Source organism: Cryptotermes secundus, unplaced genomic scaffold, assembly GCF_002891405.2.
Source record: "Cryptotermes secundus unplaced genomic scaffold, Csec_1.0 scaffold262, whole genome shotgun sequence".
NCBI classification, from domain to species: Eukaryota; Metazoa; Arthropoda; class Insecta; order Blattodea; family Kalotermitidae; genus Cryptotermes; species Cryptotermes secundus.
In genome coordinates, this window is record NW_019739214.1 from 545,970 (window position 1) to 563,610 (window position 17,641).

The 17,641-nt window shown below is 42.9% G+C and overlaps 1 protein-coding gene across 3 annotated transcripts in view; it reads left to right on the plus strand.

Annotated features, from left to right (window-relative positions):
- The window catches only part of LOC111871683 (dual specificity tyrosine-phosphorylation-regulated kinase 4), a 559,052-nt gene that overhangs the window by 273,632 nt on the left and 267,779 nt on the right, over window positions 1–17,641 (plus strand). The gene's annotated exons all lie outside the window — the stretch shown is intronic.

Sequence of the window (17,641 nt, forward strand, 5' to 3'; positions counted from 1 at the left end):
GGGAAAGTATCTCTGTCCATCGGCCAGCATGTTCTTCCTCCGAAACTACTTAGCTAATTTACATTAAATTTAGACTGTAGGCTATGCACTAAGAAGCTGTCTGGAAATTTTAATTTACATTCGTGTCAGTTCAGTATAGTGCCCAATTCACAGGGAGCTCAAATCGAACCTCATCAACTTTCTCAAATATCCTGTGCTTCCGTATTCACGTTCTTACCGCCTGGAGACTGTTCCGTCACTGTCGACTCTCAACTCAGCTCCACTCCATTAACTCAACTCAAAGTCAAAGTCAAATTCAAGGGGTTTTTTTTTGTTGCTAGTGGGTTGGGACTAAGCTCCTTGTACTGCGGCCACTTCTAGCCTATTGTACCAGCCCCAGATGATAGGTGAGGGTGATTGAGGAGCAATTGGTGGAATGAAGATTGGCAGGGGAAATCAAAGTACTCGGAGAAAACCTGCCCCAGCGACACTTTGTCCACCACAAATCACACTTGACCAGACCCAGGATCGAACCCGGGCCGATGCGGTGGGAAGCCAGCGACTAACCGCTTGACCTATGGCACGGCCAAAAATTCAGGGTTACTTTGCGACTGGCGGTTTACCGCCACTCAGTTCATCTTGACGCCAAGACCCTTGAGACTCACGACCAGAGATTTTTTTCCGACTGAAAGCTTGCAGTAATAGTCCTTATGTAACATCTTCTCTGACGATAAAATGGATTTGCCTCTTAACGAATATGCTTGGTCTTTTGTCTAGTGTACGTATCGAACATAATCGAACTCAAGTCAAAGTCAAAGTCACATTGCGACTGACGGTCAGTCAATCAGTCAGTCTTGGTGTCAAGCCCAATTTGGCACTTATGACCAGATATTTATTACTGTGTACAGTTTCGGTCTTGTTTTTGTGGTAACTCAACTCAGCTCGGTCGGTCGAATGATAAAGTCTTGGAACGGACCCAACAAAAACACCTCTCCCAACAGTTCTTAAATTGTTGCTTCAGGTAGCTGTCGCACTGACCACGTAGAGAACACCACTTCCCGCAACCCACTTTTTGCTGTGTGACGCCATCGTGGAATTTACGTTTTTCTCTGTTGCGTGTGCTATCATTGTTACACTGATAAGTTGTTTGTTGTGCCGTAAGCTAGTAACGGCTCTCCAAATGCTTCAATATATAAGAAATTTAACAGTCATCGCGAGAAAAGGAATGAATTTTTGTTGTTAGGTCTAATATCCTAAGTCTCCTTCTTTCCCTTATGCTTTCGACCGCCTAAACGACCGAAGTAAAGCGACAACTTGGAGACCTAAGGGATGGTGAAAGAAGTACGGTGGGAGGGTGTGGACTGTATTCTTCTAGTTTAGGATAAGAATGGCGGACTCTGAGAAACACGATAATGAACTTTTGGGTTCCAAATATTGATAGAGATTTCTTGACAAACTGAGCCAAAATTAGCTTCATAAGAATTCCTCTGGTCTGTAGAGATAATTTTTATATTATTTATATATTTAACGATTCCGTCAGGAGCTCAGACCATCTGGTGACGAATAAGAGGGTAATTAATGAAAAATGAATGGGAAGGATGTGGAAGGAAACGGTCCTGGCAGCGTGTTTCAGATGTCACTGTGCTCCTGTAAGTACGCCGTGACATGACATACTTAGAGTTACAAAGGTAGGAAGTAGTTCCGTGTGATTGAAGACAAGCATCTAACGACATTATCCTGTCGGCGAATACATCTGCCAACGAAGCATGGAGGATGTTATTAAAATTAGTAATGTCTTCCTCCAGATGAAGCAGACTATTGGAATTGTCTGTATACGCTGTAGCTTTCATTGTTCCCTGCAGATAAAAATAAGTGGGACCAAGATCGGGCTACTGTAGCGACCAAACTTTTCTTGAAATTAGTTGTTTGCCGAACACTGCAGCTCCATAATGCTGGAGGGAGACATGGGCAGTTTCATCCTCATTTAAATAAACGATGAAGGATACAGAACCAGTTAACAGTGTCCTCAAAGAATATGGGACTAATTATACGACTTCACAATATTTCCCGACATAAACTGATCCTTCACTTATGGGGTGGGGTGTTAAACGCAGACTACAAGCGGCTGTTCTTGGAGTTGACATGCCCGGAAAAATGGAGCCACACTTCAAACAAACAAAAAATAAACTCCTTGTCTTAAGTTCGCAAGCGAACTATACCGACCGAGCGACCGCCGCTTGTTGGCGAAGTTAGTGCCAAATTTGGCGGATGGAGGGGTGTCGTGTTTTCAGCACAACGGATCCCCACGGCCGTTAATTTCGGTTTCATAAACCGGAACCCCAATTTTTCCATTAAATTAGCTCCTCAATTATCCTCACGAGGTTGAGTAAAACCCGTTCCAGACGCACTAATTCTCAGAAAATCTGGTAGCGCCAGGAATCGAACCCGGACCTCTGGATCTGTAGACAGGAACTCTGATCATTAGGCCACAGATTTGGTTCAGCCACACTACATTATTAGGAAAATTTGACTCTCAGAATATCTTCCCCATTAGCTGCAAGGAAGAGTCTAAACTGCCCACAATATTGCACACACTGATGCTACATTTTGCATTCTGTGCTGATGAACATGAGACGCTTGCTGCCGTGACAATTTGCAAGTGGACTTTACCCGGCTTGCATTATGCAATTGCAGGAGTCCAGTACTTTGTTTTCTCTTAACATTCGGCGCCCTCGGGGTCTCACTTTGTCAGCAACTGATCCAATTTCCCTGAACTTGTCAATCAACAGTCGCATTGAGTTTCAATGCGGTAACTGAGGTTATGGAAACTTTTCCACAAATTCTGTTTGGCCTCTTATGTGTGTTCACATCCACAACGAAACACGTGTTCCGCCACACACGCTCAGGGCTCGAGGTGAAATATTATTTTCTTAGCACTTGCACACTTCCAAGGGGGCACAGAATAGCGATGGGCTCGACGGCCGAGGTTCGATTCCCGGCAAAAGTAAAATATTTTTTCTGTACTTCAGAGCCTTCTACACAGTAAATAGCGGGGGTTCTTCCTCCGGGGTTAAGCAGCCTGATTGTGAAGCTTAGCACCCAACACGTCTTCATGGCTTAGCGCTTAATTAATTAAACTTACAATTCCTTTTTTTTTCATCCAAAGAAGTTTATCTTTCATAGCAAAGTGGTCAAGGTCATATAGTCACGTGACACAATCATGTATGTGAGACTTTTGTATCACTTCTCATTTCCGACACTTGCTTCTTAATCACCCTGCACTATCACATCCTTTCTTATTGCACAGAGATGAAACATAAAAATTGAGTCAGATTGACCTACTTATAGGAGGAGATTTGAACCCGAGGCCTTTTATATGCAAGTGCTAGGTACATGACCGTGAAGTTTTTGTAGATCAGAAGGACATGAAGGGGAGAATTCAGAAGGAAATTGTTTTATTTTGAAACTCATCTAGGACGACTAATGAAAATGAAGAACCTGGCTCAGAATTATCGATCCCTCTGGCGAGAACTGAACCGCAGACCTGCAGAATTTATATTCGTGTTGGCGATTAGCCAAGAGCTGGTTCTTAGGTCGGAGAATCAGGTGAGGTTAAAGGAAAATTTGCAAAAAGAAAAGGAGCTGAAATGGATCTCAATTTTGGTCTGGACGTGGCGCCGAAGAAAAAACTCCACCCCTACCGAGAATTGAGACAAACTTGCCAATCCCCTAATCATTCACTTCGTTGACTGAGCTTCTGAGATATATGAAAATTATTAATTCTATGACGCAGACTGAGGGTGTTTGAGAACAGGGTGTTGAGGAGAATATTTGGACCGAAGAGGGATGAAGTGACAGGAGGTTGGAGAAAACTGCATAATGAGGAGCTTCATAACTTGTACTCTTCTCCAAGTATAATTAGAAAGATCAAGTCAAGGAGGATGAGGTGGGAAGGTCAGGTAGCACGAATGGGGGAGACGAGGAATTCGTATAGGGTATTGGTGGGAGAGCCAGAAGGAAAGAGACCACAGTGAAGACTAAGGCGTAGGTGGGTGGACAATATTAAAATTTATCTTAGAGAGATAGGATGGGATGGTATGGATTGGATAGATCTGGCTCAGGATAGGGACCAGTGGAGGGCTCTTGTGAACACGGCAATGAACCTTCGGGTTCCATAAAATGTTGGGAAGTTTTTGAGTAGCTGCAGAATTGGCGGCTCATCCAGAAGGGCTCAGCTCCATGAGACTCAACAGTCCGTAAATTTGAGGTTTGACAACCTTGACGTATGGAATAGCCTTTCTTTGTGTGACTTCTGCGAAGAAAACATGTCACAGAGTTATAACTGATATAAATGGGTTTTTGGACATTATACGAATATAATCGGACATTATAAATAACACAAAAGAACGCAAGTTTCGACAATTGGATCTGTTTCCGTCCTCAGGCGAGAGGATAGAAGACACCTACTCATGCGAGGAATGAAACAGTTCCAGTTTCCGAAACAGCTCTTTAGTTTTTTTTTAGCGAATGATGGACAAAGTCCAAAAACCCAGTAATCCCAGCTGTCAATACACCATCTTCAGAAATCTTTAGAATCTGCACAGTCTTCTAACAATATATATTTCATTTACAAACAAACAAACAAACTCCGCGATTTTAGTCCGTAAACGAACTATACCGACCGAGCGACCGCCGTTTGTTGGCGAAGTTTAGTGCCAACTTTTGCCGATAGAGGGTGTCGCGTGGTCAGCGCAACGAATCTCCACGGCCGTTAATTTCGGTTTTCTAGACCGGAGCCGCTATTTCCTTTAAATAGCTCCTCAATTATCATCAGGAGGCTGAGTGGACCCCGTTCCAGACCCACTACTTCTCCGAAAAAATTCTGGTAGCGCCGGGAATCGAACGCTGACCACTAGACCGCAGAGGCGGTCTTTCTCTTACAAAGCTTTATGAAAGTTTAAGCTCAAGTAAGTTATATGATTCCGACTGAACACGTGATTTTACTTGCACATATCCACGTTTCATTGCACATATCGCCACATATTAAAGTGCGTGGTATTGATTTCCTGACTGACACGCCGGTCCTGCCATTGCTGCGTCAAAACCTCTGACCCGCATTCAGACAGCTTCTAGCTCAGGCCTGAAATATCAGAATATCCCAGAGTTCCTCGCGGTGTTCCTCAATCGCTCCGCCCTGGATGGGCTACTGATTTCACTCGGAGACCAGATCAGGGTAGTTTAGAAGTAATATCTTAATGGAGAGTCTTAGGGAGCAAATTCTATACTTGCAGCATTGGTAAATACATATCAATCATTTTCACTGATCAAACACAATTTACATATCGAAGAAGTTGTTCTAGCGGCAACATTGAACTCGTTTCGAATCTCTATCGGGACATCGGAATTGACGGTATTCCTCAGTCCCTCAAGAAGAATGCCGGGATAATACCTCCTCTAGACCACGACGGCTTTCTACCAAATTCTATTCAAACGTAAATTCATCTCTCATCCTACTATTCTACACTATAAAAAGATAAAGGTAAAGCTATCCCTGTAACAGGCCGTGAAGGTCCATAGGGTTGTGAGATGTCGAGGCTCCCACATTATCTAGACAATCGGCTCACAGATGGCGGTAAGGTTGTCAGCCGCCCTTTAACCTCAGGAAGATTTCTGGTACTCATATCTGCTAGAGGCTGCGTCGACCCCAGGGTCATAGTGCGGCTGGAATTTTTAGGTAAATTGAAAAAATCAACCTCATCGGGACTCCAACCCGCGACCTTCCGGCTTGCAGCATAGTGCCTCAACCAACCACGCTACCGCGTACCTCAAGCTATATACTTACGACGCTAAAATAAAGTAATATGAAAATATACTTTATAGTTATATATTATAAAACAATAACAACAATGTCTTAGCATATAATTGGAACAGAATATTGCGAATTTCGGTTGGAGTTCTTAAGGTTTTAAGAAAAGCATTAAATCGGCAATGGAGCAGGTCAACGCAGCATCCTATACAATATGTACTGGGGGCTCTTTTTCCGAGGATTAAGCGGCCGGGGTTCGAAGTCGAGTGCAGAAGTTAAGAAGAGTGGGGATATTCTTCCACTCCTTATAAGTTTTTGTGGTATATTGGTTAACTGATTAGGCACAAGGACAACTTTATCTTTAGTAGATCATCTCCTGTGCCGATCACAGCGGCCGCGCTGTCTAAGGCATGAACTCTCTTCGGTCGCTCGAATACTGTGGTCCTGGGTTCGAATCCAATTCGAGGCGTGGATGACTGTGTGTATTTATTCTGTTTTTGTATGGTTCTGTGTGTAGGTAGAGGCCTTTTGATGGGCTGATCCCCCGTCCAAGTAGTCCTACCGACTGTGTATGGATTAAGGAACTTAAAACGTCCAAGGTTCAAAGGGTTGTAGAGCCATAGATAGACAGATAGATAAGCAGGTCATCTCCGTTTTCTCGTTCCAGTTACGGGACCGCTCAATAGCAGCAGAAGGACTAATTCAAAACCTGCATGTAGTATGTATCCCAAAACCTGCACTGCCACCAACATATAAGTATTTATTAATATCTTTTACGACACAGATTATTTTAGACCTCATATGTATGAAACTCAACTAAATTTCACTAAATAAAATCTATTTCATAAATGAATAATTGTTTGTAGAGGCAATTAGCATCAGTTGTATGGAAAATCTCTAAAACACTTTTCCTACTTGACAAGACGTAATAACGGCAGGCCGTGCCATAGCCCAGACGGTTGATAGCTGGCTTCCCATCCCGATGGATCGGGATCGATCCGAAGCTAAGTCGGATGGGATTTGTTATACTAGCGCTTCGGTTTCTACTGCCAATTCTCATTCCTCTGGACAGTCTCGATAATAACAGGGCCTTTAAATAGCAGACTTCAAAAAGTAATAGCTACCCGAACGGACGTTATGAAATATGCGATTTTTACCGATTCACATATTTACTTTCAAAATAAAGTCTATTTTTATGAGATCTGATTATTTCCGTGGGCCGTATGTTACGGGATGGCACGAAAAACTGATCATAAGATAGCAGAAAATGACAGATGTTACGTATTTACGTAGGCCTATACTTAATGAACAACTATGAAATTAATGCGTGATCTGTGAACCGAATCGTTATGTGAGGAAGTCACGTAGACATTTTTGGAGAGCTTATTCCGGTCTTCACAGCCTTCCGCACGCAGAAGTAACAACAATTACGTCATTTTTCGAGCATTCCCTGCTGACAGTTACGTGGCACAAATTAAACACGCAATCCGTCCTATTGTACTAAATGAGGGACTTTCTTTCTTTCCTGCAAGGATCGTTAAGTGTTATGTTTTGGAGAATGTCACTGAAGGAAACTACACAGCAGGAGAAAGTGACCTCAATGTTCAGAGAATGAGGGGCGCGTAACGGTATATGTAATGCTCAATTATAATATAGCGTCCACATATACGTACATACGTACAGGTAAGCAGGTCATGTGACACGAACCAAAACAATATATGCGCGTGTGCACTTTAAATTGGTCCTCGTTTTGATAGTCTGATTAATTCTTTTCATTGTTGTTATTTATATTGCACTGTAAAATATCTACAATAAATCTACTTTCCTATACCACGAGCGCCTAAAACATACACACAAAAAAACACAAGTATGCAACTCCGTCGATTCAATAATTCCTTCTTAGGTAAAGGTAAATTTGTTCCTGTGTTTAATTAATTAAGCACTATGTCAAGAAGACGTATGGAAGAGTGGAGGTATAACCCCACCATTTTTGACCTCTTCACTAGATAGAGGTGAACAGTCAGCTTCCCTCCCCGGCCGCTTTACCCCCAGGGAAACAACCTGGATGCTGTGTGGGTCCCAGAGCCAGTATGGACGCTTTCAGTAGCTGGTTCTTAGATTATTTAATTAAAACATTGATATAGGATGGAATTAGGTGGCGTTTATATGTTGTTCATTTAACGACGCTGCCAGTAGCTCAGACTGTACTGCGTCGAATAACTGGATGGTTTGAATGGGTTAATTAAATGGTAAGAATGTGGAAGGAAGCGGTCATGGTGAAATTTAAGGTAATATCCCGGTAATTCCCTGAAGAGACTGAGAAATATCACGAATAATCTCAGGACAACCGGCGCTCCAGCCGAAAATCGAACAGGGCATCTCCCGAATATAAGTCAGAAACATTATCGCCTGAGTGACGAATTCCTTCATTCATACGGCGAGACTATTTTTGTTATTCTTCTTATTCTTAGTGGGGTGGGCCTTAAGTCCCTTGTACTGCGGCCACTTCTGGCCTATTGTACCAGCCCCGGATGATAGGTGAGGGTGATTGTGGAGCAGTTGGTGGAATGAAGATTGGCAGGCGAAACCGAAGTACTCGGAGAAAACCTGCCCCAATTCCACCCTGTCCACCACAAATCCCACATGACCTGACCCGGCTTCAAACCCGGGCCGTCGAGATGTGAAGCCAGCGACTAACCGCCCGAACCATGGCACGACCGTAACCGTCCACTTTGTATGCCGGCCTCTAGTGAGCCTATTGTACAAATCCCGGATGATAGATAACAGATGAGTATGGAAGAGTCAGCTGAACGGGAATTGGCAGGGGAAAGAAAAGTACTAAGAGAAAGCCTACAGAATTGCCATTTGGTCCACCACAAATTTAATGTATTCCGATCTGAGATGGAATTCGAGTCCCGGGAGGGTCAAGAATTTTCTCTCTTCCATGTTGTCCAGACCAGGTCTGGGTTCCATTAAATGTCCTATCCAATGGGTAACGGGGGACCTTTTCCCTGAGGTAAAAAGACAGGAGCGTGGAGCTGACGACTCACCACAAGCTAGTGCCGAGGTCAAGAATATTTGGATTTATACGTCCACTCCACCATACGCCTTCAACAAATAATGCTTAATCAGTTAGGCCCATGGATAAATTTACCTTTATCTTTTATTCTGACATGAGTTATAACACTGGCAGCCGCTGTAGAAAGCCAGCACGTAATCGCCTGAGCTATAGTACAGTCAATGAACCCATTGCCCAGTGAATCAGATGGCAGAGATACTCATTAATCTTGAGTAAGTAAGGAAGGATACGGAAGTAGGTGGCGTGGACTATTTCAAAGTGCTGTTCCGGTTGCGGTCGGTAGAGTCGAAATCGGGAACAGTCTCATCCAATCGAGATGGTAACCCGTCTGCGATACGTCCCAAGTAACTGCCTGCCAAATACAAACCTGGGCCTTGTTCGATATGTAGTGTTATTATACGCTTCCCGATCCGGATGAGTCAAGTTACTGCAAATATTTGGCTGTTAAGTTATACGTGTGTGATTGGAGTTCGTTACGTAGCAGGATGTGGAAGTCACGGGGTAACATTTATATTAAATCTCTTTACGGTAAATTATTTTTCTCCGCACCAGAAATATATGGCAATAAAATGCGGACCAGACATGGCCGCAAGAATTTCGGGCCAGATCAAATGCCGTCGGGTAGTGAAGCATGACGCCATTGTGATGCTAACGAGCAGGGAAACTGCCGCTATTATCCTGTCTGTTTCTTTCTTTGCAAGAAGAGTCCTGACAAGAGAACGGTCATCTCTTTGTAACTGATTTTATGAAACTGACGTGCATCAGACGATATTTCATACTGATGAGATACGGATAAGATTATCTTCTATCTCAAAGTGACTGCCTTTAATTTATTTATGGTTTATTTAACGATGTTGTCAGTAGCTTGAACTATATGACGTAAAATTGTAGGGTGATCAACGAATGATTAATGGAAATAATGTGAAAGTAAATGTCGTGACTTAATTTTGGGCATTATCTGGGCGTTTTACTAGCAGGACTGAGAACTCTGCTGTAAACTTCAGTCAGGATAGTCGGTGTCCCAACCTAACCTTAATCGATTGTTCCCCGAAGAAGTTTGCAGTGTTACCGCTTGAGCCAACTCGCTCGGTTGTTGCTGTAAGATAAATTCACCAAACTGTAGCCCCGGGTTGGGGGGGGGGGACGAAGTAGTGCAGTTGGTTCAGCCATTATGCTACAATGAGGAATGTCACGGGTTCGATTCTCGATGATGCCATTGGATTTCTTTAATTGACCTGATCCTTCCAGCCTCACTATCACCCTGGATTCTACTCAGCCTCACAAATTGACTTATATAATCCACATATTAAATCATAAATCACAAATAAAACAAAGCAAAATCCTTCCAAAATTCTCTTGAAATCGAAAACGCGCCAATAGCCTATATCCTTAAAGAAGAATAAGACCATTCATTAAAATTCAAAATGCCAACCTAGGGCGAACGGGGCGTAGTTGGTTAATGCACTATGCTACAAGCAGGAAAGTCACGGGTTCCATTCCCCATGATATCATTGGATTTTTTCAATTGGCCTAATCTTTCCAACCGCACTATGGCTTTGGCGTCGACTCAGCCTCTAACAGAAGTGACTACCAGGAATCTGCCTGGGGGTAAAGGGCGGTAGGAGCGTAAGGATGACAGCCTCACCGCCAACTGAGAGCCGATTGCGTAGAAAATGTGGGAACCTTGACGTCTCACAATCCTATTGGCCGCCACGGCCTGTCACAAGGATAGTTATAAATGAGAAAAGACCTATATGCTTGGGTGAGAAGCAGCCTGGCTCTGATGAAGAAGAAAACGTACTGAAGTTGTCCCTGTGCTTAATCAATTAAGCTCTACGTCATGAAGACGTATGGGGGAGTTAATGCATAAATCCACGTTTTCTTCACCACGGCACTAACTGGAGCTATGCGGTCAACTTCATGCCACCGACCGCTTTACTTCCGGGGGGGGGGGAAATTGTCCCCTGTAACCATTTGCTGGGTGGGCCCCAGATCCAGTCTGTACGAAGTGAAGAAGACCTCTTGGCAGTCCAAGCCGTAGCAGTCACTATAGAGACTGAGCTATCCTGGCTCTCTTCCTGTCATATGTATAGCACGTGTAGGATCTGAGTTTCTCACAGTGTTGTTCTGTCTTCCGTCTTCAGGTTAGGGGAATAAGCCATACAAGAAACCAACATGAAGCAGGTAGCAAGTAGGGTTTGCATGTTGCCTCCTACCTGCTTGTTACCTCTACAAGCGGAGCCCTTCGTACTACTTGTTTCATGCTAGTTTCTTTCTTGGCTTATTCTTGGACTCTGAAGATGGAAGCGACATGATCCTCCGAAAAGTCGGTTGCCTTTCAACGGACATATGGCATTGTATCCCAGAAGACAGAACTATTTCACAAATATATACTACTCTTCATATTTTCTCGCACAACGCACTGCTTTATAGTTTGTTTGGATATTATTTGACGACGCTTTATCAACTGCACTGGTTACATAATTTACAATGAGAAATGACACGATGGGTCGTGTAAGATGTAGACGTTAACTTTGTTAGCCTGAGAGACGCCACAACCCCAGACAGGACAGCAGATAACCAGACAGATCTGTACACTGCAATGCTAAAGATCACACCAAGACAACCCGCCCATAGGCCCTTAAAACGTAAGAAAACAGACTCCTTACTTTGTATATTTATGTCCGGAAACGTTAACTTCCCTGCCCAGTATTTTGGCTCCAAGAGTGTGGGAATAGAGGAAAGGGGCTCGTGCCCCATGGGAGCTGCCTTAGCGTCACATAAATATTCCGTGCAGCAACCTCGTGTCTCGTACCCTCTGCGGCTGGAGAGAGACATAGGTCTGTTAGTGACGGCGTGTTCTGTTCGCATCTTGTAGAATGGCATACGGTACACATAGGCTGTATCACGTGCAGACTTTCAAATCGATCTACGAAGTAGGCAGGTCTGTCTTTACTTTCAGTTAGCTCCCAGAAACAGACCAAAGGGACCCCAAAAAATTGTATACACACTTTAATATAGGTTATCTAAGGACACTTCCTGTGTGTATCAAATTTGTATTGCCAATAAGCAGATATCTGGGACATTGAAATGTGTTGAACATTTTAATAGAGATTACATACGGACATTTTCAAAGTTGAACCGATATGAACCTAAAGCGTATATTTCGTATGCTGAATTGTGTACTACTTTATTGGGCCTCGCTGTATATGGTAGTGGACTCAGATTGTCAAGAAATTTTCCGACTTTCTTTTTGAATCCGAATGTTCATTGCTATGTTCAGTAAAGCCCGCCATTAAACTCAATCACGAGCGACCTAAATAGAGCCGACAGCTTAATATCCTATTTCTTCAGAACCAATTTTAATATTATCCCCTCATGTAGGTTACTGGCATTCAAAATAGAGTGCCAAGCGTATTTGTATCACTTGAACCCCGGTTTATCCTTCCGATCTTTTCACTTTAATGAAACATGATGAAAAGAATATTATATGAAGCTCCTCACAATGTAATTTTCTAATTCTCGTTTAATTTACCCTAGTTTAGACCCATATATTCTACGCAACACTATCTCCTCAAGTACCCTCAACCGGTGCTCTGCCCAGAGAGCAAAAATTAAAGTTTCACATCCATTATAAAACAGGCAAAGCTGCATTTTCGTTTATCTGAATTTTTAAATTTTTACTGTTACGAATCCAAAGTTCGTACAAGCCCCCAGTACTCGAAGAGACATCTCTAGGATAAGTGAAAAGTTGTCTCTTTGCCTAAACACCACTTCACGAAGGGGTATAGGCGACATGAAGGTAAAGCTACGGATTGTAAACTTCAGCAATGCCCGGAGGTGAACAGTCAAGTTTTACGCTACTTTCCAAAAACTGCAAACGTTTCAGTATAGCAGGCCGAAGAACAAACTCATTGTGATCACTATTTGTGCTCATCTAAGGTCTAGTTAAGTAAAAAAGTAAAGTAAAAGGCAAAGCTATCTCTGTACCAGGCCGTGAAAGCCCATAGGGTTGTGAGACGTTGAGGTTCCCACATTATCTAGACAATCGGCCCAAAGATGGCAGTAAGGTTGTCAGCCTTACGCGCCGGCTGCGCTTTACTCTCCAAGAAAATTATTTAATTAATTCCTGGTACTCATTTCTGTTATAGGCTGAGGAAACTCCAGTAATTGACGGTGAGAATATAAACTGGAGAGCTGTTCCGATCGTCTCAATGAATGTATCAGGCATCCAGACATATGAAAATAAAAACTGATAAAACTGCTTGACCCTTGTAGTCTATTAGTGTTTAAATGCTTAAAATATGCAATCCTTCATAAATGTGCTTGCAACACATGCACTGAATATTAGAAGATGCAGAAATTGAAAGACATCAAAAACAGACCAGCAAACGAATAGCTCAACGGGCACTTCAGAATTATATTGATGATGACAGCAATAATATTGTGATGCTGTTGGTGATTGTGAACACGTATCTATCTATGGCTTTGCAGCCCTTGTGGAACTTGGCTTCTTTTTCAGTTTCTTAATCTATACACAGTCGGTAGGACTCCTTGGACGGGGGACCAGCCCGTAGCAATGCCTCTACCTACACAGAGAACAACACAAACATAGAATAAACGCACAGGCATCCATGCGCCGAGTGGGATTCGAACACACGATCCCAGTGTTTCAACAGGAGAAAACGATTCATGTCTTGAACCGCGCGGTTGTTGTGATAGGCTATGATTGTGAAAATGGTAGTGGAAATTAATGTCTGTGATTGGTACATGAATTCTATACAACCAAATGTAACCATTTTGAAACACTGAGACCAGGTTCGGTCTAATGCTGGTTGGAGTCTGCTGGCAGAGATGTTCTTATTCCTGGCTTTTTCAGTACTACCAGGCAAGTCTAAAATTTTAGAAGCCGTAATATCTTTCGTAAGGAAGGAAACGAAACCTATGATAAAATTTCATACCTTATTTTATCCATATTAAGAGGATTTCCATTCCTCATACTCAGAACGCTTAGTGTTCATTAAGGAGGAGCTAGAAATAAAGCCAGATGAAGAATGAACTCTCAACTACACAGTAGGAAGTGTTCAGAGTTGTCATAATTTATGAGAGTTTTCAGGATGTCTTGTTTGAACTGTGGGTTCGGAGCAGATGTAACTTGCCGCAGAGCTCAAGATTCATTCACACAGACTCTTTTTGTTCTACATGCTGGAATGTGCTGTTTTTTAAACTGCGGAAGTGACTATTTAAGCGGGTGGGAACGACCAGTTCGGTTCTGCGGTCTGCTTAGAAGAGATAGACAGACCCGACTATTATGATAAAATGCAATCCCGAGAAATAAATAAGCTGTTTTCTCAGAAGAGAGAAGGAGCCACTCCAGACACCAGGCTGTATGCAGGCGGTTCTACAGACGTCATAAGGCTGTTCATCTTAGGGACGAAGGCCTTCCTCTCAGGCTCTTCACATATCGGCCCGTTCAACATCCCACCAACCTCGTTTAAGAATACTGAAGCTATACATCAAGTTACAAAAATATTAAAGAAGATTTTTTTGTGTGTTCTCGTAGGGCTTGGTTCGGTTCCCGACTTTCTTCACGAATTATTATTCTGATACGAAACAGTTCCCTGTTCCGTAATTTTTAACATAGCTGATTTATTTAGATAAAATGTAAGTCTTTGTAGAAATGTATAATATGTATTCAGTCAATGGCGTCGGTGTTTGTCCTTTTTCAAGGAAACAGAGGCTCCGGTCTAGAAAACCGAAATTAACGGCCGTGGGGATTCGTTGCGATGACCACGCGACACCCTCTATCCGCTAAAGTTGGCACTGACTTCAACGACAAGCGGTGGTCGCTCGCTCGGTATAGTTAGCTTGCGGATTAAAACCAAGGAGTTTGTGTTTTTCAGCTTTTTTGTCTTTTTATATTCGTTAATGTTAGAATTGGGGTCACGCAGTAACGTAGTTGGTTGAGGCATTATGCTAGAAGCAGGAAGGTGGAGTGTTAGATTCCCAATCAGGTCAGTGGATTTTTAATTGACCTAATCCCTCCAGTCGCACTATTGTCCTGGGGTCGACACAGCATCTAACAGACATGAGTGCCAGGAATGTTCCTGGGGGGTAAAGGGCGGCCGGCGCGTAAGGCTGAAAACTCACTGCCATCTGTAAGCCGATTGTCTAGACAATGTGGGAGCCTCAACATCTCACAACCCTATGGGCCTCCACGGCCTGTTACAGGAATAGCTTTACCTTTTACATTTAATGGTGCCTGACACACTCACTCCCATGTTCAGCAAATTATACAGAAGACAATAGCGGTATCATTCTGTATTACACTATCAGATATCTGCCTCTGCAGAACGTGAAGAAAGCAAAACGCAAGTACGTTGCTAGTTAAGTCTTCTACTTCTTAATACCGTATTTACGCATGTATAGGCCGCGTGCGTATATAGGCCGCAGCACAATTTTCAGACAGAAATTATAGAAAAAATAATTTTCTTGGAATATTATTTCAGGAGTAGAACATATTCCGAAATAATTATGAATATATTTTTTTTTAAATGAAGTGTGATTTCGAATATTTCGAATATAAGCCGCACCCCAGTTTTCCTCTTGAATTTTTGGCAAAAAATGTGCGGCCTATACATGCGTAAATACGGTATATAAAATCATAAAATATAAACTTTAATTTTGCTTCCTTACTAAGTATAGATATAATACTATAAACTGCTTGCGTAATGCTGACTGCCTTGTGGTTCTTGTAAGGACAGACTAAATTTGTTTAATTCGCTTAGGGGGGTGTAGAGTTCAACTGGGTCCACTCGGCACGGCGACAACTGATTGGCCTATTGTAGCCTGCCCCGCGTAATTATGATGATGGAGAATTTGGTGGAATGAAGAGTGGCAGGGGAAACCGAAGTACTAGGAGTACTAGCGCCACTTTGTCGACCACAAATCCCACTTGAGCAGACCCCGGGATCGAACCCGGGCCGCCGCGGTGGGAAGCCAGCGACTTACCGCTTGAGCTATGGTGCGGCCACCAAGAGAGACTAAGAGCCTGCAGAAGCCCGTATGGCAGACATGTAGAACAGAATTCCTATATAGTTCAGATATTAAGCGGGATGTAAAATCCCCCCCCCCACACCCACACACACAATCTTACACGTTGTGTTGATTAGGCCCACTTTCTTACGAGTATCTTGTAACTCTTTCTTTTTCAGATGTAACTGCAGGTCACTGAACAGGGCTATAGTAGTTGAAAGTGAGTTGGTAAATGGGACATTGCCAATAAAACGAGTATTAATTCGAAAATACCGATATTAAATATGAGCTAATTGGGTTCTAAATCCAGGTCCTCTTCATGAGAAATCCTAGTCAGCTGCAAAGTAAACCAAGTGGCTCACAATAAACATCTTAATACAGGTAAAGAATTTACATTTGAGGCCTTCTTTCTTCTGATATAAAACCCAGTGTAGTCCGCTGAAAGCCAACCGATTTTTCGGAGGAAAAAGTAGCCGCCTTCTTCAGGGGTTGAAGAAACAGAGCTTGGTATCTGTTTCATGCTGATTTCTTGCTGACCCTGAAGATGGTGACGATAGTTCATCCAATGCGTCTTTGAATATCAACATATTACAGGGACTTATACCCCAGAAGACAGAACTCTTTATTACTACCGCTGTGAGTAGCTAAAATCCTACAGAATTATGTTTATCATATAAATACCAAAGCATATTATGTTCTATAACGGAGCCGGGACAGCGTAGTCGGTATAGCGATTGGCTACGGGCTGGACGACAGAGGTGTCGGAGTTCGAGTCTCGGTAGAGTCAAGAGTTTTCTTTTCCTCACGTAGTCCAGACCAGCTCTGGGGACCCCCCAGCCCCATATCCAATGGGTACTGGAGGTATTATTCAGGGGGATAAACCGGCAGGAGCGTGAAGCTGACCATTCACCTCCAGTTAGTGCCGAGGTCAAGAAAATGTTGATCTATACTTCCACTCCCCCATACTCCTTCACAGTGTAGTACTTAATTAGTTAAGCATAGGGACAATTTTACCTTTATTTATTACGTTCTCGTCACCAAATTGCAGGGCAAAATCATGACATAACGATAGGAAACAGATGTTTTGAAAATGTGGCACAATTCAGATATTTAGGAACAAGGATAACAGATCGAAACCTGATTCAGGAGGAAATTAACAGGAGATTGAACTCGGGTTATGCTTGCAACCATTCAGCCCAGAACCTTTTGTCTTCTCGTCTGCTGTCCAAAATCATAAAAATTAGAATATACAAAACTATAATTCTGCCTGTGGTTCTGTATGGGCGTGAAACTTGGTCTTTGACATTAAGGGAGGAACATAGACTGAGGGTGTTTGAGAACAGGGTGTTCAGGAGAATATTTGGACCTAAGAGAGACGAAGTGGCGGGAGGTTGGAGAAAACTGCATAATGAGGGGTTTCATAACTTGTACTCTTCCCCAAGTATAATCAAAATGATCACGTCAAGGAGGATGAGGTGAACAGGTCATGTAGCACGAATGGGGGAGAAGAGGCATGCGTATAGGATTTTGGTAGGAAAGCCAGAAGGAAAGAACCACAGGGAAGACCAAGGCGTAGGTGGGTGGACAATATTAGAATAGATCTTAGAGAGATAGGATGGGATGGTATGGATTGGATAGATCTGGCTCAGGATTGGGACCAGTGGAGGGCTCTTGTGAACATGGTAATGAACCTTCGCGTTCCATAAAATGCTAGGAAATTCTTGAGTAGCTGCAGAATTGGC